Raw genomic sequence first — 23,875 nt, 5'->3', positions numbered from 1 at the left:
AAGGAAATCACACTATCACGCTTAAATTCCATAACGAATAACTATTTTTCTGGAAAATTCTCACCAAAGTGCTTTTGTAGGCTTGTAAACAATATAATAAGCTGTCACTGAAAAAATTTTAACAGCTGTCGGGAGAGTGGCTTAGAAATGACAGCAGTCTGAAGTTGGTTGCTGTTTTTTTTTCATCTCACGCTGTATGTTCTATTTCCTTCAAATTTTCCACACACCAATATATTTTTCTGTATTAGATGAAGTATGAAAATGGAATGCTTCGGTCCGCCCCACGCATATTTCCACATTTTCCCAAAATTTGCACTTATCTCATATAAAGTATACCAAGTGATCGATAAAGTCCAAATCTGGAATTATATCTTTCATGATTTTAACGATGTTGTCGTATTTGAAGTTTGTAATGGGTACTACAGCTAGCGACAGATTGACTATGCACTTCCACGTATTCGTAAAGCTCCCATATAACGGTACCTCCCTATATTCGGTATTTTTATGATTTTAATACCCTCCACCATACTATAGAGGTATATTAACTTTGTCATTCCGTTTGTAACTCCTCGAAATACTCATGTCAGACCAACAAAGTATATATATTCTTGATCAGCGATCTAAGTCGATTTAGCCATGTCCGTCTGTCTGTCCATCTGTCTGTTGTAATCACGCTATCATTCGAACGAATTGAGATAGAAGGCTAAAATATTGCACACGTGCTTATTTTTCCACTAGGCAGGTTAAGTTCGTTAATGGGCCATGTAGGTCCACGTGTTCATATAGCCCCCATATAACGGTACCTCCCGATATTCGGTATTTTAATGATTTTAGCGACATTATTCACCGGAATTGTTTCAACTTTGGTATTTGAAGTTCGAAATGGATACTACAACCTATGACAGAAAATTATCTGGGCAGGTCCACGTCTTCGTATAGCCCCCACATAACGGTACCTCCCAAAATTCGGTATTTTGATGATTTTAGCGTCATTATTCACCGGAATTGTTTCAAATTACGTATTTTCGTAATGGGAACTACAGTCTGTGATAGAAAAATGTCTATGCAGGTCCAGGTCTTCATATAGGCCCCATATATCAGTACCTCCTTATATTCGGTATTTTTATTTTGATGATTTTAGCTATATTTTTCACCGTTTATTTCAAGTTTCGAATTTGAATATGGAAATGGCTAATGGCAAACAATGCCTATGTAGGTCCACATCGTATAGACCCCAATATAAAGGCCATATTCGGTAATTTTAAAATTTATCAGCATTTTTTAAGAATTTTATTTGTTTTAAATTTCCAAATTCGTTCCAAATGGTGGATGGTATTCAAAGTTCGGCCTGGTCGAGCTTACTGCTTTCTTATTTGTTTATAATAATTCAGTGAATAACTTTTTATTCGTTTTCTACATGTCTTGACAATTTTGTATAGAACCTTCATCAAAACATTTGTTCAAATATTGGAATTCTATGTAGTTCATCAACATTCTAACTTTGTTATGACGCCTTCCCCTCCCTCCACTTCTCCCTCCACTACCAAACAAAATCTATGACCTGGTTGCGTTACTACCTCAACCAAGCACAAGTTGAGGTAACACATCATAGGTACTTACAGCCGGATTATGAACTTTCAGTGGGGATTTAACCAAAATTGTTTCTGTTTCTGTTGTTGTTATTGCTTTCGTTGGCGTTGCTTTGTTTTGAGGTACGGTGTGGCTTAAACTCCCAAAAAAATAAAACACTTCAAAATAAAAATCCAAATATACTCATTGTCAGTTGCGCAATTGTGACACTTAACAGCAGTTCGCTCAACAATGAAAACAAAAGTTTTCATTAAACGATTTTCGGTGTCGTTGCTTCGGAGGGGGGAATTTTGTCTCACCTTTACTTTGTCGATTGGTATGTGTGTGTGATTGTGTGCGACAGAGTGTGGCGTGTTGTAGGAAGTAAAGTTATGTTGAACTTACATCGCGCATGCGTCAAAGGCTGTGCAATCTGTCATCCGCGTTTAAGAGACGCCCCTCCTCCCCCAGAGTGGCTGATGGCCGACCTGAAATACGGAATTGAGTTGGTTTATGTGTTTCTTTATTTTTGGTTTGTTTCATTGTTTTTGTTTGTTATTCGCTTTTGTAATCTCTTCAATGTTATTTTGGCAGAGCATTACAAATCATGTTATATATGAATGAGTGTTGGCCAGCATGCCGAACTCAGGCAGCCACCGATCGCTAATACACATGTTGCAGAAGATTACTATTTTGCAGACAATTGGAGATTTGTTTCTTCTTTAGCGGATACTCAATGAACGAATAACTATCTTTTTGTGATTTTTTGCACAATGGGATGGTGTGTGAATGTGCATAACGTATAATATATCGACCTAAGTGTGGATACATGGGCGGGCATAATATTTTGCAATGGAAATGTGTTAATAAGAAGTGTAATCCAAGTAAATCATTTCAAATTATTAATTTTAAAAGAATTTGATAACAGCACTGCGGAAATAACCTGGTGTGAAATATTGAGGGGTGGCTATCATATTGCATTGCTTCTCATACAACGTTACTCCAATTATGAAAATAGTATTCAATTAAAATTCGGATGTAATTTATTCTGCAAACTTCAAAATAAAAAGAAGTAGACAAGTAAAAAAGAAGCTAAGATCGGCCGGGCCGAACATTGAATAACCTCCACCATTTGGAACGAATTGGCAATTCTCAAAAACAATAAAATCCGTTAAAATCTTAGAAATACCGTATGTAGCCGTTATATTAGGGTCAATACAACGACATGCACCTGCATAGGTAATGTTTTTCATAAGCCATTACAATATTCAAATGCGAAACTTAGAAAAAAAAGTCGGTGAATAATGTAACTACAGTCATCAAAATACCGATTATCGGGAGGTACCGTTATATGGAGGCTATACGAAGGCGTGGACCTGAACAAACCATTTTCTGTCGAAGGATTTAGTATTCATTGCGAACTTCATATACCAAATTTGAAACAATTCCGCTGAATAATGTCGCTAAAATCATCCAAATACCGACTATAGGGAGGTACCGTTATATGGGGGCTATACAAGGACGTGGATCTGCATACACAATTTTCTGCCTTAGGCTGTAGTATTCATTACGAACTTTAAACACTAAATTTGAAACAATTCCGCTGAATAATGTCGCTAAAATCATCCAAATACCGACTATAGGGAGGTACCGTTATATGGGGGCTATACAAGGACGTGGATCTGCATACACAATTTTCTGCCTTAGGCTGTAGTATTCATTACGAACTTTAAACACTAAATTTAAAACAATTTCGGTGAATAATGGCGCTAAAAATCATCAAAATACCGACTATAGGGAGGTACCTTTATATGGGAGCCATACGAAGACGTGGACCTGCACAGGCAGTTTTGTGTCTTAGGCTGTAGTATCCAATGCGAACTTCAAATACCAAATTTGGAAAAATTCCGGTGAATAATGTCGCTAAAAATCATCAAAATACCGAATATAGGGAGGTACCGTTATATGGGGGCTATACAAGGACGTGGATCTGCATACACAATTTTCTGCCTTAGGCTGTAGTATTCATTACCAACTTTAAACACTAAATTTAAAACAATTTCGGTGAATAATGGCGCTAAAATCATCAAAATACCGAATACAGGTAGGTACCGTTATATGGGGGCTATATGATAACATGGACCTACATGGCCCATTTACGAACTTAACCTGCCTACTGGCAAAATATACATGTTTGCAAAATTTTAGCTTTCTATCTATCTATCACACACCCTTTGTCGTAGGTACCTCTTCCGGAGTGGAAGGATATATTCCATCTTAACACCAAATCTTATGTTGATAGAAATATGGGGATGTGCCGAGTTTGAAAGGAACTAGATGCTCATTTTTCGTTTTATGCGCTTTGTGGTTTTACAAAATGTTCACAACTTTGTGTGGGAGGAATCAGAAGAAGTGGATCGATATAGTCCATCTTCACAGAAGATCTTGTGTTATTAGAAATAATGGGATGTGTGAAATATGAAGAGAACCGGGTGCTTATTTCGGATTTTATAATCGTTTTGGTTATTCAAACTTAATAACATATCTTACCCCGATAGAAATTTTGAGATGAGCCAAGTCTGAATGGAATTCGATGTTAATTTTGCGTTTTGTGAGTTTCATGGATATTGAAAATGTTGTTGAAGTACCTGAAGGAGTGTTCCGATTGAATATCTTTACACTATACCTTGTGTTAATAAAAATATTGTGATTGTGAATATTTTATAAGAGTTATAATAAACATTTTGACTCTTTGGGGGGATAGGTAATTGGAGAGTGGACCGATATTGTCCACGTTCACACCTGACGTAGCATTGAAGCAAATGTTAGGATTTGCAAGGTTGGAGCAAAATCTTTTTCTTCCTGTGCAGTAAAATATATATATATATATTTTTTTTTTGAAAATTTCGACATTTTATGGAGGATTCACCAGAAAGAGGGGACCGATATTGTCCATCTCCGAACTCGATCTATGTTTGTCAATAATATGATGATGTAACAAGTTTGGGCCAAATCGGATACTCCCTTTGAAAGTTATGGAGCGCACCAGCCAGACGGACCGGCGGACGGGCGGACTGACACCTCTAGATCGACCCCAAACGTTCTGAAACGGTTTTGGTCCAACGGATTTGAACCTAGGGTCTAAAACCGTTATCAAATGATGAAACCACACACACACGCTGGCCGAATGTTGCTCTGCGGTATTTTGGTCCATTCCCGGCGAAGCGCTTGCTGGATGTGATCGACACTTTGGTTCTTTTTTAGTGTCAACCTTGCTTTCCAAAATACTCCAGACAAAATAGTCCAACGGATTTGTATCCGGAGATTTTGGTGCCCATTGTGCGCTGGAAATTAAGCAACCAAAATGTTTGCATGTCCAAGGCTTTAATATTTTCGCGATAATATCCGTCATATAGTCTGATGCACGGTCGATTAATACGAGCGGAGATCGGCCATCGGCTGTTAAGTCGGGCGGCCTACACAATCACCATGGCCGACGCTTGAGTTCTAGTGGCCAAACGATGGTGCACATTTTCAGCTGAACTCTTTGGGAAGTAAACACGATCATTTTGCTGGACAACGAATGTTTTCTCATCGCAGAAAAAGAAATTTGGAAGTTCACCACTTTCGGCCGAGCGAAGCAACTCTTTAGCTCTTTTGAGTTTATTTTCTCTTTGTTGCGGTATAAGTTCATGTACATTTTATACCCTCCACCATTCTATGGAGGGAATATTAACTTTGTCATTGCGTTTGTAACTCCTAGAAATACTAATATTAGACCCAACAAAGTGTATGTATTCTTGATCAGCGTAAAATTCTAAGTCGTCTGGCTGTTGTTATCACTCTATTTTTCGAACGAATTGAGATAGAAGGCTAAAATTTTGTACACGTGTTTATTTTACCAGTAGACAGTATTTAAGTTCGTAAATGGGTCATGTAGGTCCAAGTTTTCATATAGCTCCCATATAACGGTACCTCCATGTATTCGGTATTTTTTATGATTTTTGCGACATTATTCACTAGAATTGTTTCATGTTTGGCATTTGCAGTTCGTAAGGAATACTACACCCTATGACGGAAAATGGACCATGTAGGTCCACGTCTTCGTATAGCCCCCATATAACAGTACCTCCACATTTTCGGTATTTTGATGATTTTAACGACATTATTCACCGGGATTGTTTCAAATTTGGCATTTGAAGTTCGTAATGGATACGACAGCTTATGACAGAAAATTGTCTGTGCAGGTCCACGTCTTCGTATATCCCCCATATATTCGGTATTTTAATGATATTAGCGACGTTATTCACATAAATTGTTTTCTTAAAATTTGGCATTTGAAGTTCGTAATGGATACTACAGCTTATGACAGAAAATTGTCTGTGCATGTCCACGTCTTCATATAGCCCCCCTATAACGGTACCGCCCAATATTCGGTATTTTGATAATTTTAGCGTCGTTATTCGCCGGGAAGAAAACGAAACATTGCAACATTTTCTATGCCAATGCCCAGCGTTTGCAAATTTTAGATCCCAATTCTTAGGGAACGACTCCATACCAGACCTTAATCAGACCATGGTAAACGATATAAGACAGTTAAGAAATTTCATTAAGTCAACTGAATTTCAATTATAACAGACTGTAAACTGCCCGCCTTCTTCAAAAAAAAAACCCTTAGTCTAAGCGCACAAAAGGCCTATACTGGCCCAACAAGGCATGCGGCGAATTGCTTCGCCACTCTTTTCAACCTAACTTAATCTAGCCATATCTGACGGTAAAACCTACTGATATATTTTAAATTTTCTAAATAAAAGCTCGATCTAAATGTAATAGTAATATTACGATGTACGATATCAGGTACCAGACCTTTAATAGACTCCAAATTCCCTGTCGTGAAAATGGAAGTCTAGAAATTTGTTTTGGATGTGGCCTATCCTTTGTAGTCATAAGGCTTAGGCCAAAGACAATTTAAAATTTCCTGATCTACAGGTGTAAGGTATCACACCGTAATGCATTTTATTCTATGTTTTTTTTTTACATATATTGTGCAGCGAAAACAAAAAAAAAAAAACAAAATACATTAGCCTGTTGTCACTGAACGGTTATTTCATGATGGGTTTAAGCCTTTTTCAGGTTTTTTTTTTTTTTTTTTTTTTTTTTTTTTTAATTTGGTTATTTACATTTTTTTAAATCTCTTGTACGAATATCGTTAACATGTAATATGGAGGGAATAGCCCATGCAAGAGTTTTCAACTTCAACAACTGTTTTGGCTCGAAATTAGTTTATGAATGGCATGTCTCCAAAAAAGACCACTTCAAAATTGTATCGGATAGATGACCGATTTTTGTTCATTCATGACAATGGCTGCGTTTTTGCACTTTTTGTTGTTATGATTTAGTTTTCATTTTTTTTTTGCTCGACGATCGCTTCGTTGGTTATGATGATAACATCCATCCGACGTTTGCTCTCAAACAAAAGCAAAGCTCTTGGCTTTGGTTAACACAAACAGCCAGCCAGCCAGCTAACCAACCAGACCGCCATCCACCGCATATGTTTTTTTTTTCATACAACAGTTGTTGTCGGCTTTGGTTTTGCTCTTAGCGTTGATGTTTTCTGCTGTTGCTGCTGCCGTTTTGTTGTTGGCCTTTTTCGCTTTTTGTATTATTTACGAAATATTTGTTGTTGCTGTTGTTGTTGTTGTTTTTTTCGCTTTTTTCATTTCAGTTACAAGCCACCAACAAATTTCAATTTCGTTCAGTTACCACTCGGTACGGGTACTGAACTGTTGTATGGCCGCCAACCAATATTAGTCAACCAAAATCGAAATCGAACGAATAATATTTGCTATAATTTGTTGAAACTGAACTCCAATAAATAAAGGAATAAAATATCAAAAATTAAATAAATATTGACAACATTTTAATATATCCTGTGTACGATAAGTGTTTCACAACGAGCCAGTGATAGTGTTTAAAAAGATGTGAGTTTTAAAAAAAATAGTTAAAAATAAAAAAAGATATCTATAATTCGATATTAAATATATATAAATACTGATGGAAAATTAAATAAATTTTGAAGTGTTAAATTGAAATTGAATGTCAAACTACAAGGATATACTTAATTTTTTTTTTAAATTCAACTCAAAATATTATTATTTACATAAAAATATTAGAGGTATCCTTGGATCATCCAGGACTTGTAAGGATTTTAAATTGTAACCCAAAATTTCTCTCAAGGTAACATTTATTTTAAGCTCCTTAAAATTGCCTTTTAAACCTCATCCCGAAGTGGATAGCCTGTGGATTAGTTATGGGTTCAAGTATAATCTAAGCTATGGAGGTTAATTAACACCGACATCTAAATTACGCATTTTACACGCAGTTGGATATGCAAAAGGATAACAGAAAGACCCATGCGTACCTTTGATGATCTGCATCATTTTATAACGTACGCTAAGCTGCGGTACAGGGTATTATGTTTTTGTGAGAGATAGACCATAGTTCCAATAGCTGTCAAAAATATATTTTATCCAACATCATTTTTAAGACTACTAACAATGATATGCAGCATAAACTATCAGATAAAGAGCGGTTAAGACATCTTCGTCCGATTTGCACATACAACCAAATTAGGCATGAAAAAAAGTATGCCAAGTTTGATCGAAATCGGTTCAGATATAGCTATAGCTCCCATATATATTGTTCATTCGATTTGTTATTTTTGTCCTCCGCAGCCGTAATATGCACTCTGCAACAAGAATATTTGGGGAAATATATCAAATGCAGCTCAGAAATACCTTTGCTAAATTTTATCGTATCGGTTCAGATTTGGATATAGCTCCCACATATAACTTCGTCCGATTTACTTTTTATTGTGCACCAAACGTCTAATATTTGCCCAAATGGGATGCAAATCGGCAATTACAACCGAATTGAATCTAGAAGCTAGTATGCTAAATTTGGTGAAGATCGGTTCAGATATAGCTATAGCTCCCATACATATTTTTCATTCGATTTGTTATGTTTGTTACCCACAGCCGTAATAAGCACTCCGTTACAACGATATTCAGGGAAATATATCAAATACAGCTCAGAAATATCTTTGCCAAATTTTATCGAGATCAGTTCAGATTTGGATATAGCTCCCATATATATCTTTATCTGATTTCAAATTAATTGTGCACCAAATGGGCAATACAAGCTCGAATTTAAAAGATACAAATGCTTCGGCATATTTAGTTCTTTGAACTTTAAATTATAATTATAATCATAGCGTGTATGATTGAATTCTCCCATAACAACTTTCAATTGTTATGCGGAGCTCTACTAAATTAGCAAAGTGGTGTAGGGTATCATAAAGTCAGCCTAGCTCGACATTAGAACTTTCTTCATTGTTTTTTTTTTTATTTTATTGAATGAAAGCAAAAAAACGTCGGAGATAGCATCAAATTTTAGGATAAGTTTAGATTTGTTCGAACTGGTCACCTTTGGCACGAATTATGGCCAAATGTTTCTCTGTGGTATTTTGGCCCATTCCCGGCGAAGCGCTTGCTTGAGGCGATCGACTCTTTGATATTTTTTAGTGCCAACTTTTCTTTCCAAAATACTCCAGACGCAATAGTCCAACGGATTGGTATCCGGAGATTTTGGGTGCCGTTGTGCGCTATAGATGATGGGAGGAACCTCACTTTGTACCCATTCTTGTCCCACCCAGTTCTGGTGGCCAACCGAAGGTGCACATTTTCAGCTGACCTCTTTGGCAAGTTAGCACGATCATATTGTTTGTTTACAAACTGCTGGACAAGGAATGTTTTCTGTCAATGGAATAATTTTAACAGTTTTCGGACGAGTGGCTTAGAAGTAACAGCAGTCTCAAGTTGGTTGCAGTTTTTTCATCTCACGCTGTATATATATTCTTGATCAGTATAAAATACTATGTCGAGTCTGTGGATAAATAAATAAAATTTGATAAAATTTTACACAAATATATATTATGTCTGCAGGACTTTTGGTATTGAAAATGGGCCATGTAGGCCCACGTTTTGGACTATACCCATATAACGGTACCTCCCGATATTCGGCATTTTGATGATTTTAGCGACATTATTCGCTGGAATTATTTCATATTTGGTATTTGAAGTTCGTAATGGATTCTACAGCCTATGATAGAAGATAGTCTGTGCAGGTTCAAGTCTTGGTATAGCTCCCATATAACGGTACCTTCAGATATTCGGTATCTTGATGATTTTAGAGACATTATTCACCGGAATTGTTTCAACTTTGGTACCATATATATTGGTACCTTCGGATATTCGGTATATTGATGATTTTAGCGACATTATTCGCCGGAATTGTTTCAAATTTGGTATTTGAAGTTCGAAATGGATATTACAGCCCAAGACAGAATATTGTCTGTGCAGGTCCATGTTTTCGTATAGCCCCCATATATATTGGTACCTTCGGATATTCGGTATTTTGATGATATTAGCGACATTATTCACCGGAATTATTTTAAAATTGGTATTTGAAGTTCGTAATAGATACTACAGTCTATGACAGAAGATTTTCTGTGAGTGGACATTTTGAAGTGGAAAAGTCTGTATGGAGAACCTGTTTCAATGTGGATAGAACATCAAACATGTATTTGCAAATTAGTAATTAAACTAACAGCTAAGCTTCAAAATTTAAATTTATTTCCCAAATATTTCTCTATGAAAATTTAAATTTAATGTAAGCCTCGCATTATTAATATCGCACAGAATATATTTACAAACATTACAGTGTCAAGATACTCTACTCACATTGACAATTCCACAATAAATTGAATGCAGCCTCAACGAAAGCTCATTACTACATAGTCGAACAAAGTGTTTTACGATGACAAATTTGAACTCATGACATGAAGTAATTAAAAAATTGTGCATTTCTTTTTAATTAGAAAAAAATCCTATTTATTTTATTCAAACAATATGCACACATTGTGTTTTATTACAAAGTGCTGATGTAAAAACGAAAAAAAGAAAAGAAACTGCTGATCCAAAGCAAAATACAATAACAACACGATGGGTGTGAAAATCTTGGCAGAGATGAAAAAGTAAAAGTGACGAGAGATAGTCATCTAAATCTTCAACAGCATCCGTCCAGCATTAAAAGCCATGAGTAATAACAGCAACAGCATCTAAACAAAAGGTGGCGACATAAAAAACAATGATGAAAAAAAAACCATACTTTTACATACAACAACATTAACGTGAAAGAAAAACAACAACAACGTTCCCTACTCAAATGTCAACCTTAATAGTGTCCACCTTGATGTTTTTTTTGGCTCTTCTAAATCCCATAATCATGCATTTAAATGTGTTTTATCGCAACCTAGCATCTGTCCAAGCATTCATTCATTCGCCCATTCATTATCTGCCGCAATAAATCACACATCAAAAATTCAAAATTATCAAAAAAACAAGTAAGCAAAGGCTACAGTCAAGCGGGGCCGACCGTTGAATACCCTACAACACTATAATAAACCATACAGTTGATATAGGCGAGATACTCGAAAGAATTCCACAAGATTTTGTGACAAGTAATATAAGGAAACCATCAGGTTCCGTTCACTAATTTTCGAATAATAGCAACTTAAACTAATTCGCTCATTTCCAATTTAGTGGTAGATTTGCACGTAAATGGTCTTCCTAGATCTGGAACCAATATTTCCCAAAAAAATGAGAAACAGACATTTGATTATATTCTTCAACGAAATCAGCGTTAACGAAATAGTCAGAAGATCGTCTTTCCTGTATTTGTGAATTCCCCAAAAAGTCACTGGAATCGACATTTTCGTATTTTGTCTACAAAATTTGGCAAACTATTTCACACATTGAATATTTTTGGATGGCCATCCAAAACTGCTTGGCTTTTGTAATGTCCGGTAACCCCCATTCAAATATGCGTGAGGATCGGGCGACAATTTTGCAGTTTTTTGGTCCATTTCAACCCCTAAATATATGGCGATCATCTCCATGCAAAATTTCGTAAGGATCGGGCCATAAATGCGATCTGTATATGATATCCTGATATCCTAACTACTTAGTTTTGTTAGCTGTAGAAATATTACCAAATGTTTAATTCAAAATGAAAATATGCCAAAAATATGACAAAATTGAAAAAATATGAGAACATTTTACAAAATCAATATTTTCATCTTTAGAGAGATATTTTTGAGATTTTTTTAGACGCTTTTTCTTTCCTGCCAAGAGGCCATTCTAAACTAATGAGAACTTTTCAAATCAGTTCAGCCGTTCTCGACATATAAGAGATTTTTCAAGCATATCTTCTTTGATAAACATATATATCGCACATATTTTGCTATATATCCGTTTTGTTGGATGTTAACATCAGTGTAAAGATCAGAAGTAACCTTGTCATGGCTTTGTGATTTCGCCGGGATTTAAAATATTCGCGGTTTAATGAAAAATTTTGAATTTTTTCAACACAAAAGATATGGTATATTTTACCCGCTAAATGTTATCCGATGACCACCCAAATTGGTAGGCTTCTTCCCCGTCCTAAACTCTAGCTACATACGAAATTCCGCGTCGATTGGTCTATAATTGCGACCTGTATAGCTACTGCAAAATCCGACATTTTTTCAGTATTTGGTCCATTTCAACCCCTAAACATTTGGCGATCATCTCCAAAAGAAATAGGGTTCTATTCTGACCCCAGTCCCACCTCCATTCTAAATTTCGTGAAGATCGGGCCATAATTGCGACCTGTAGAGTGATTACAAATTAACATGGACAGACGGACAGACGGACAGACGGACAGACGGACGGACGGACATACATAGCTAGATCGACTCAGCTCGGCGAGCTAGGAAGATCCATATATACTTTCCTATGTGGGAAACCAATATTTCGAGGTGTTACATAATTTTTGGGCCAATCAAACTTATAATACCCCCAACACATAGTGTTGTAGGGTATAAAAATTGAAATTGAAGTTTGAGTATGTGTCCGAATGTAAAATTTAATAACGATTTCAATTTGAACTGTCTGCCACCGCCTCTTTGACTCGCTAACTAACCGATCGAATGCCATGACTTGGCCCAGAAAACCGACATTCACAAATGCCACTTTTAATGAAGTCGCTATTGTTGTCCACGCTGTAAATAGATGAATTGTTGTTATTGCACACACATATGACAATTGCCGCGGCAATGAGTGAGTGATGATGTCAGAAGTTCAGTTGCAAAATCTATGATATGACATACACTTCTAGAAAATGGAACTTTTTTCTAAAAATTAAAAAAAAAAACCAAAAAGCAGTAAGTTCGGCCGGGCCGAACTTTGAATACCCTCCAAGATTTGGAATGAATTTGGAAATTTTCATAAAATAAATCCTTAAAAAATGTGTTAAAATACTAAATGTCGCTGTTATATTACGACGACATGGACCTGCATAGGTAAAATTTGTCATAAGCCATAAAAATATTCAAATGCGAAACTTAAAAAAAAAAACAGTAAAGAAAGTCTTAAAGTCGGGCGGGGCCGACTTTATGATACCCCACACCACTTTGCGAATTTAGTAGAGTTTTTATGGGAGAATTCAATCACACACGCTATGATTATAAATATAATTTAAAGTTCAAAGGACTAAATATGCCGATTCATTTGTATATTTTATATTCGGACTTGTATTGCCCACAATTAATTTGAAATCGGATAAAAATATATATGGGAGCTATATCCAAATCGGAACCGATCTCGATAAAATTTGGCAAAAATATTTCTTGCTATATTTGATATATTTCACCGAATATCGTTTTTACGGAGTGCATATTACGGCTGTGGGTAACAAATATAACAAATCGGATGAACAGTATATATGGGAGCTATAGCTATATCTGAACCGATTTCGATCAAATTTGCTATACTTATTTGGCTGTATGTGCAAAATTCCATACTATTCGGGCTGATATTATACGTTTGGTGCACAATAAAAGACAAATCGGTCGAAGATATATATGAGAGCTATATCTAAATTTTGACCGATTATCTCCAATTTCAATGGGGTTCGTCCTTGGGCCAAACAAATGATTTGTGCAAAATTTCTTCTGGATCGGGCAATAAATGTGAACTGTACTTTGTTTACAAAAATACATGGACAGACGGACGGACAGACATACGGACGAACGGACATACGTACATCCATAAATCGACTCAGAATGCGATTCTATGCAGATCATCAAAAGAAACTATGGGTCTATCTCGTTACCTTTTGCCTGTAAGAAACAAATGCACAAATACATAATACCCTGACCACCTTGTGGTGTGGGGTATAGAAATCGATAACAAATCATCAAAATACCGAATATCGGGAGGTACCGTTATATGGGGGCTATACAAAGACGTGGACGGGCACAGACAATGTTCTGTCTTAAGCTGTAGTATCCATTACGAACTTCAAATACTAAATTTGAAACAATTCCGGTGAATAATGTCACTAAAATCATCAAAATACCGAATTATGGGAGGTACTATTTTATGGGGGCTATACGAAGCCGTGGGCCGGTACAGACAATTTTCTCTCTTAGGCTGTATTATTCATTACGAACTTCAAATGCGAAATTTGAAAGAAATCCGGTGCATAATGTCGCTAAAATCATCAAAATACCGAATATCGGTAGGTACCGTTATATGGGGGCTATACGAATTCGTTGATCTGCACAGACAATTTTCTGTCTTAGGCTTCAGTATCCATTGCGAACTTCAAATACCAAAATTTAAACAATTCCGGTGAATAATATCGTTAACATCATCAAAATACCGAATATCGGAAGGTACCTTTATATGTAGGCCATACGAAGACGTGGACCTGCACAGACAGTTTTCTGTGTTAGGCTGTAGTATCCATTACGAACTTTAAATACCAAATTTGAGACAATTCCAGTGAATAAATTCGCGAAAATCATTAAAATACAGAATATCGGGAGGTACTGTTATATGGTGGCTATACCAAAACGTTGACCTATATGGACAATTTTCAATACCAAAAGTCCTGCAGATATAATATACATTTGAGTAAAATTTTAACAACCTACTTCTTTCGTTCGGAAGCTAGAGTGATTTCCACTGACGGATAGAAGGACAGACGGACGGACATTGATAAATCGACATAGAATGTTATGCTAATCAAGAATATATACTTTATGGGGTCTAAAATATATATTTCGAGGTGTTACAAATGGAACGACAAACTTAATATACCCTCCATGCTATGGCGGAGGGTATAACAAGTTAAAAAGTATCAGTGGTATCAGTCAGTATCGACAGAGGTATACCCTCATCAAATATTCGATTATTTAAATATATTTTGACTTCTGTTATGATTATTCAAATGAGCTTTTCGTTTTGCTATGAGCTTTTCGTTTTTCAAAATCTTACACTATATGTGCGGGAGGTATCAGAAGAAATGGCCTGATCCCTACAATCTTTATAAAAGATCTTGTGATGATGGAAATATTGAGATGTACCAAGTCTGGAGTGAAATCGGATATTAATTTCCTGTTGTATGAGCTTCGTGGATATTCAAATTTTTTACCCCTTGTGGGGAGAGGTGCCACAAGAAGTGGACCAATATATCCTATTCTCACAGCAGATCTTGTGTTAGTAGAATCTCCAATATCAAGTACAGTTCGCATTTATTACCCGATCCTGATGAAATTTTGCACAAATCATTTGTTTGGCCCAAGGACGAACCCTATTGAAATTGGAGATAATCGGTAAAAAAAATAGATATAGCTCCCATATATATTTTCTTCCGATTTGCCTTTTATTGTGCACCAAACGTGTAATATCAGCCCGAATAGTATGGAATTTTGCACATACAACCAAATTAGACCTGATTAGCAAAGTGGTGTAGGGTATCATAAAGTCGGCCCCGCCCGACTTTAAGACTTTCTTTACTGGTTTTTATCTCAACCTGTATGGGTCTATATCGTTTCCTTCTCAATTTTACACTTAAACTGTACAAAGACATAATGCCATGTACAACAGTGGAGTATAATAATAGGCTGGACTATTTCCCACACGTTTCAGATTTTTCCTCATAACCAAATAAATTTGAATTTGAAGAACATTTTTATCTCCCAGTCACAATGGCTCTGCCTTACATTTTCCAGAAAGATCTCATGCTAATGATCACAAACTCTTTGAAAACGATTGCAATAAAAAAACCCTCATTACTTAATAAAGATTATGCAAAAAAAATGCAATTAACTTTAATCCACTCACAATTTACAACATCGGATTTTCTCCAAGTGTATGCATTTTATGTGGAGCTATTTTTTTATTTCATTTTATATAATCTCCAGATGTCACTGGGTATTCAACTTCAATTGCGATTACTTAATAATTGTCATCATTACAATACGCCAGTTAGACGAGCAAATGAATAAATGAATGGACAAGGGGCATATCTGTGTGGCAATTTGGTTGGTTGGGTATTCTGTGCGCATGCGCTCGTCTGCCGCGCTGTCTCCGGCATACGAATCATCAAGAGAGAGAGCTAATGCATTTTGAAAGAGAGCTTTGCTGTCTCTTTGTAAAGAAAGTGTTATTAACCTTTTGCGGCCACAACGCGAGCCCCAGCTCCTCTATTGGGGCTTGTGATTTGTGGCATTTCGAATGTCGTTTAATGTTTCCACATTTACAGTTCGTTCGAATATGGAAGTTGTGGTGATTTAATTTCAGTTTTTATACCCTACACCACATAGTGGTAAGGGTATTATGTCTTTGTGCATTTGTTTGTAACATGGAGAAGGAAACGAGATAGACCCATAGTTACTTTTGAGAACCTTCATAGAATCACTTTCTGAGTCGATTTATGCATGTCCGTCCGTCTGTCCGTCCGTCCGTCCGTCCGTCCGTCCGTCCGTCCGTCCGTCCGTCTGTCCATGTATTCTTGTGAACAAAATGCAGGTCGCATTTATTATCCGATTGAGATGAAATTTTCCAAACAATATTTTTTTGGCCCAAGGACGAACCCTATTGAAATTGGTGAGAATCGGATGAAATTTAGATATAGCTCCCATATATATCTTCATCCGATTTCGGGTTAAATGAGCACCAAATGTCCACTATCAGTCCAAATTACCTGAATTTTGGCACACCCAACCGAGTTCGGCCTAGAAACAAGTATATCAAATTTTGAGAAAATCGGTTCAGATATAGCTATAGCTCCCATATATATCTTTCATCCGATTTGATCTTTAAGTCCCTCACATTCCTACTATGCACTCCACAACCGTGATATTTGGTACCAGGTATTAGATGGAGCACAGAAATAGCTGTTTTAAATTTTATCGAAATCGGTTCAGATTTGGATATAGCTCCCATATATATCTTCATCCGATTTCGGGTTAATTGACCTCCAAATGGCCAATATCAGCCCAAATGGCCCGAATTTTGGCACATGTGACCGAGATTAGCCTTAAAGTAAATACAACAAATTTGGAAAAAATCGGTTCAGATTTGGATATAGCTCCCATATATATATCTTCATCCGATTTCGGGTTAATTGTGCTCCAAATGGCCGATATAAGCCCAAATGGACTGAATTTTAGTACATCGGACCGAATTCAGCCTAGAAGCAAGTATATCAAAGTTAGTGAAAATCGGTTCAGATATAGATATAGCAAGCATATATATGTTTCATCCGATTTAGTGTTTTAGTCCCTTACATTCGTAATGTTCACTCCACAACCGTGATATTTGGTACCAGATATAAGGTACAGCCCAGAAATAGCTGTTTGTAATTTTATCGAAATCGGTTCAGATTTGGATATAGCTCCCATATATATCTTCATCCGATTTCGGGTTAATTGTGCACCAAATGGCCGATATAAGTCCAAATGGACTGAATTTTAGTACATCGGACCAAATTCAGCCTAGAAGCAAGTATATCAAATTTAGTGAAAATCGGTTCAGATATAGATATAACAACCATATATATGTTTCATCCGATTTAGTGTTTTAGTCCCTTACATTCGTAATGTTCACTCCACAACCGTGATATTTGGTACCAGGTATTAGATGGAGCACAGGAATAGCTGTTTTAAATTTTATCGAAATCGGTTCAGATTTGGATATAGCTTCCATATATATCTTCATCCGATTTCGGGTTGTTGACCACCAAATGGCCGTAATAGCATCAATTTTGGCAAATCCGACCGAAACCAGCTTAGAAGCAAGTACACCAATTTTAGTAAAAATCGGTTCAGATATAGCTATAGCTCCCATATATATGTTTCATCCGATTTCGTCTTTAAATCCTTCACATTCGTAATATGCACTCCACAGAAATGATATTTGGTACCAGTTATCAGATAAAGCCCAAAAATAGTTGATTTTAATTTTATTAAAATCTGTTCCGATTTGGATATGCCTCCCATATATATCTTCATCCGATTTCGTGTTAATTGTGCATCAAATGGCAAATATCAGCCCAAATGGTATGAATTTTGGCAAATTCGACCGAAACCAGCCTATAGGCAAGTACACACATTTTAGTAAAAATCGGTTCAGATATAGCTCTAGCTCCATATATATGTTCCATCCGATTTGCTCTTCAAGTCCCTTACATTCGTAATATACTCTTCACAGGAATGATATTTGGTACCAGATATCAGATAAAGCCCAAAAATAGTCGATTTTGATTTAATAAAAATCTGTTCAGATTTGGATATAGTATAGCATAGCATACTCTTCACAGGAATGATATTTGGTACCAGATATCAGATAAAGCCCAAAAGTAGTCGCTTTTAATTTTCTCAAAATCTGTTCAGATTTGGATATAGCACCCATATGTATCTTCATTCGATTTCGAGTTAATTGTGCAACAAATGGCCAATATCAACCGAAATGGCATGAATTTTGGCATATCTGGCCAAATTCAGCCTAGAAGCACGGACACCAATTTTAGTAAAAGTCGTTTCAGATATAGCTATAGCTCCCAAATATATCTTCATCCGATTTCGGATTAAATGTGCAGCAAATGGCTAATATTGGTACATCAAATTTAGTGAAAATCGGTCGGATACAGCTATAGCTCCTATATATACCTTTCATCCGATTTGTACTTTAAGTCCCTCAAATTCGAAAAATGTACGGTACAAGAATAATATTTGGTATCAGATGCAGCCAAGAAATATCTTCTTTTTCAGTTTTACAAATATCGGTTCAGATTTGGATATACCTCCTATATATATCTTCATCCAATTTCGTGTTGATTGCGCACCAAATGTCCAATATCAGCCCAAATGTCCTGGGTTTTGGCAAATCTGACCGAATTCAGCCTAGAATCAAATACATCAAACTTGGTGAAAATCGGTTCAGATATAGCTATAGTTCGTAAAATGCACGATAGAATTAGATAGATTTTGATTTTGTACCAAATATCTCATAGAGCTCTGAAATGCTCTGTATAAACCTTTTTACGAGAGCTCTACTAAATATGCATAGTGGTGTAGGGTATCATATAGTCGGCCCCGCCCGACTTTTGAGCTTTCCTTACTGGTTTGGATCTGAAACCGTTTGACTGTGACGCCCATTAATCTGTCTACTCACGTTGAGAGTTGTGGTTGTTTTTTTTTTTATTAATTTCAATTTGAATTCATTATTTATGACACTGACTCTAGGTGTGTGTGAGTGAGTGTGTGCGAGTGCATATATTTATGCGACAATTACAAAATATTTACTTTCTCGCATTGCATAGCAAGTACTTGACTTTTAAGTAAAAATAATGTTGTGGAAGAGGGCAATTCACCTTTTGATTTGTTTCAATTTTTACAACTCTACCGGCCGGCCATTAAATTTTTATTTTCTTCGTTGGCTGGATATTTATTTTGAAAATTAAAAATGATTTGCATAAACCGAATATTGTTGAATGGTTCACTTTTTAATGTTGGGTAATAAAGCGAAAGACAGACCCACTGCTTTCTTAGACAATTGGGTAATTTTTTCCTCTGCAATGGATTTGTTATTACTTTTTCGTTTATTTTTTTAATTGTCAATTGTAATAAACAAGATTTATTATTGGAGCAAATAATTAAATCAAATATTGGCCAACGCTAATGGGATACTAATGAAATTGAGTGTACCGATGGCAGATATAAACGTGCTGGGAATTGAAATCTAAATTTAATGCTTTCATGTTGTGTAATAATTTCAAAATGCATGTGGGTTTTCGAATACGAGATGATTTGGGTAAACAAATCGTGGGAATATCTGGGGGCGGATTTGGATAACAAACTTTGTTTAGTAAACAAATTAAAAATTTTTATACCCTACACCACAAGGTGGTCAGGGTATTATGCCTTTGTACATTTTTTTGAAACAGGCAAAAGGAAACGAGATAGACCCATAGTTCCTTTTGATGATCTGCATATAATCACATTTAGGGTCGATTTATGCATGTCCTTCCGTCCGTCTGTCCATATATTTTTGTAAACAAAGTACAGTTCGCATTTATTGCCCTATCCAGATGAAATTTTGCACAAATCATTTGTTTGGCCCAAGGGCGAACCCTATTGAAATTGGAGATAATCGGTCAAAATTTAGATATAGCTCCCATATATATCTTCGTCCGATTTGCTTTTATTGTGCACCAAATGTGTAATATCAGCCCGAATAGTGTGGAAATTTGCATTTACAATCAAATTAGGTATGAAAATAAGTATGCCAAATTTGATCGAAATCGGTTCAAATATAGCTATAGCTCCCATATATATTGTTCATCCGATTTGTTATTTTTGATCTCCGAAGCCATAATATGCACTCTGTAACAACAATATTGGGGGAAATATATCAAATACAGCTCAGAAATACATTTGCTAAATTTTATCGAGATTGGTTCAGATTTGGATATAGCTCCCATATATAACTTCGTCCGATTTACCTTTTATTGTGCACCAAACGTTTAATATTTGTCTAAATGGGATGGAATTTGCCACTTACGACCGAATTGCGTCTAGAAGATAGTATGCTAAATTTGGTGAAGATCGGTTCAGATATAGCTCCTGTTTGAATGTCCAAGGTTTCCGGCCCAAGGCTTTAATACACCCTCTAGAATATTTTTGGCATTTATTCTGATGCCACGATCGATTAATACGAGCGGAGAGCGACCATCGAAAAAAGGTTCTATCCACGGAAGACCTGAAAATGATATTCTACTCATAGAAGGACTAAAGAAGGTCCTCTAGTTATAGAAGTCCTGAAGAAGGTCTTCTTAGCATGGAAGACGTAAAGAAGGTCATCTATGGCTATCGCACCTGAAGAAGGTCTTCTTAGGATAGAAGACCTCTGTCACGTCTTCTATGGATAGAAGACCTATTTCATGTCTTTTATGGATAGAAGACCTCCAAAAGGACTTCTATGGATAGAAGACATCCGTCAGGTCTTCTATGGATAGAAAACCTCCGTCGGGTCTTCCATGGATAGAAGACCTCCGTCGTGTCTTCTATGGATAGAAGACCTCCGTCAGGTCTTCTATAGATAGAAGACCTCTGTCAGGTCTTCTATGGATAGAAGACCTCCGTCAGGCCTTCTATGGATAGAAGACCTCCGTCAGGTCTTCTATGGATAGAAGAACTCCGTCAGGTCATCTATGGATAGAGGACCGCCGTCAGGCTTCTATAGATAGAAGACCTCCGTCAGGTCATCTATGGATAGAAGACCGTCGTCAGACTTCTATAGATAGAAGACCTCCGTCAGGACTTCTATAGATAGTAGACCTCCGTCAGGTCTTCTATGGATAAAAGACCTCCGTCAGGTCTTCTATGGATAGAAGAACTCCATCAGGTCTTCTATGGATAGAAAACCTCCGTCAGGTCTTCTATAGATAGAAGACCTCCGTAAGGTCATCTATGAATAGAAGACCGCCGTCAGACTTCTATGGATAAAAGTCCTCCGCCAGGTCTTCTATAGATAGAAGACCTTCTTCTATGTATAGAAGACCTTCTTCTATGGATAGAAGACCTTCTTCTATGGATAGAAGACCTTCTTCCGATCTTCTATGGATAGAAAACCTTCTTCAGATCTTCTAGGGATAAAATACCTTCTTCTGAGGGTTACGACCTTTCTCAGTTCTTCTATTGATAGAAGACCTTCTTCAAGTCTCCTTCAAAAACAACAATTCCATTGACCTCCCCACTCTTCAATCACACATCATTTATTTTACATGACCTCCCAAAAACGAAAAAAATTCCCAAACATTTCTTCAACATTTTGACATTGATCCATCAGGTGGCCCATCCATCCATAGCTAATTTTATTGGAGGAAAAATTAATGGATTTTTAAATGAACTGCATAACAAAGGTAAGACCCCAACGACGACCTCTCTTAGCTTAAACAAAAGCCAAAAATAGTTATTATATTTCATCAATGCCATCTCCATCTCCACAATGGTATCAATCATCCAAGCAGTAATAGATCCACCAAAAAAGATCCATCCACAACAATAACAAGACAGCTAACTAACCGCAAAACAAAAAGTCAGATGTTAATTAAAATGGAGGGGTTTGGGGGAGAATAAATAAACAAAACACAACAAAGCGAAATGATGATCATTGTCGTCATCATGAAATTCGATAAAATAAAGAAGAATCAAAAAAACCTTAGTCATGCTGGTCTCAAAAAAAAAAGATTTAATAGTGTGCGTGAGCCTGGTCTATTATTGACCTAGGTTATGATATATTTTTAGATAAATAAATATCTTTTGTCAGTGGCAGAAGCAACAGCTTTAAACCACCTCAGGCGTTGCTCCATATTTGCCCTTTCTCTTGGTGTATATTTCCATGTTTTTTTTATTTTCAAATGACCCATTGTAGCTCTTTGCTCGTGATGACCATTAGTAAAACCGCGATGAAAAAAATTTGGAGAAATGTTAAGGTTAAACTCGTGTTATTCATTTAACCACCAACTGTTATAACTGTCAGTCGGCGATAATAATAATAATAGCAGAGGTTCATGTGTTAGCGTAATAATTGAATTCCGCCTAACACTAAACTTTTTTTTTTTTTTTGATTTTTATTAATCTTTGATCAATATTCAAATTGTAAAATTTGGTGTAAAATTTTGAAAAACTGATGGAAAAATACAGGCTTGATGGCTTTCTAATGGAACCAGCAATGTGGTATGAGAATAGCGCACACATGTCAGTATCAGGACAAAAGTCGGTTATGACTTTATGGTACCCTACACCGCTATGGTTATTAGAGCTGCCGGTAACAAATGAACGTATGTTTTTGAAATTTATGAGAAATATATTTTACCAACGGCGATTATTAAACAGTCCCAAAACCTAGTCCGTATCTCAATGCCAGATTCCGACTGAGACTTCAGTATCAGTCTCATTTCGGGTTACCACCTCTATCCAATCACCCAATAGCAAATTTAGTTCAATTTAGTACTTTTCGAACAACTATAGTCCGCAAACCCAGCTCGAAATCTCAACGTAAGATACCAACAGTTTTCTAATTACCAAATTTCAGATTTTCAGAATGCCACTTAGTACTTTTCGCACAAATATAGGGCACATTTCCAAACTACCGACAAATCTCAAAAACAGATACCATCAGTAGCATAAATATTAAAATTCAAAATTGAATCTCTTCCCCATCACCCAGTAACAGATATATAGTACCACCACCATATTTTCAGGTTATACCATATCCATATTTCCAGGTTATATATAAACAATGACCTAATACCACATTTCAGATTTTAAACACTACCTGATCCCATCTTACTAAATTGTACCGATTATAGTACTATTTCGTACCTTTCCTGCACTTGTAAACCACCTCTTTATTACAACTTACCAACAACATGGACCCAAAAACAAAATTTCTAAATTTCAGATTCATCCGTTTACCCTAAACCAAATTGTGCTAATATACCGTCCGTTTGTCCGTCCGCCTGTCAATCCGTAGTAGATTGATAAAAGTAGATTGATAAAATTTTACTCAAATGTATACTATGTTTGCAGGACTTTTTTATTGAAAATGGGTCATGTAGGTCCACGTTTTAGTATAGCCCCCATATAACGCTACCTCCCGATATTCGGTATTTTGATGATTTTAGCGACATTATTTACCGGAATTATTTCAAATTTGGTATTTGAAGTTCGTAATAGATATTACAGCCTACGACAGAAAATTGTCTGTGCAGGTCCACGTCTTCGCATAGCCCCCATATAATAGTACCTCCCGATATTCGGTACTTTGTTGATTTTAGCGACATTATTTAC

The 23,875-nt window shown here is 36.3% G+C and overlaps 1 protein-coding gene across 1 annotated transcript in view; it reads left to right on the top strand.

Moving 5' to 3' along the window:
- Positions 1–7,263: 7,263 nt before the first annotated feature.
- The window catches only part of LOC101896417 (transcription factor SPT20 homolog), a 31,798-nt gene continuing 15,186 nt past the window's right edge, over positions 7,264–23,875 (top strand). The window contains exon 1 of the mRNA XM_005188125.4: positions 7,264–7,550. The gene's annotated coding sequence lies outside the window, so the exon portion shown is untranslated. The remainder of the gene's footprint in view (positions 7,551–23,875) is intronic.

Source organism: Musca domestica, unplaced genomic scaffold, assembly GCF_030504385.1.
Source record: "Musca domestica strain aabys unplaced genomic scaffold, Musca_domestica.polishedcontigs.V.1.1 135, whole genome shotgun sequence".
In the NCBI taxonomy this organism is placed as follows: domain Eukaryota; kingdom Metazoa; phylum Arthropoda; class Insecta; order Diptera; family Muscidae; genus Musca; species Musca domestica.
Note: the sequence above shows the minus strand (reverse complement) of the source record. Positions and strands in the feature narration are given on the sequence as shown.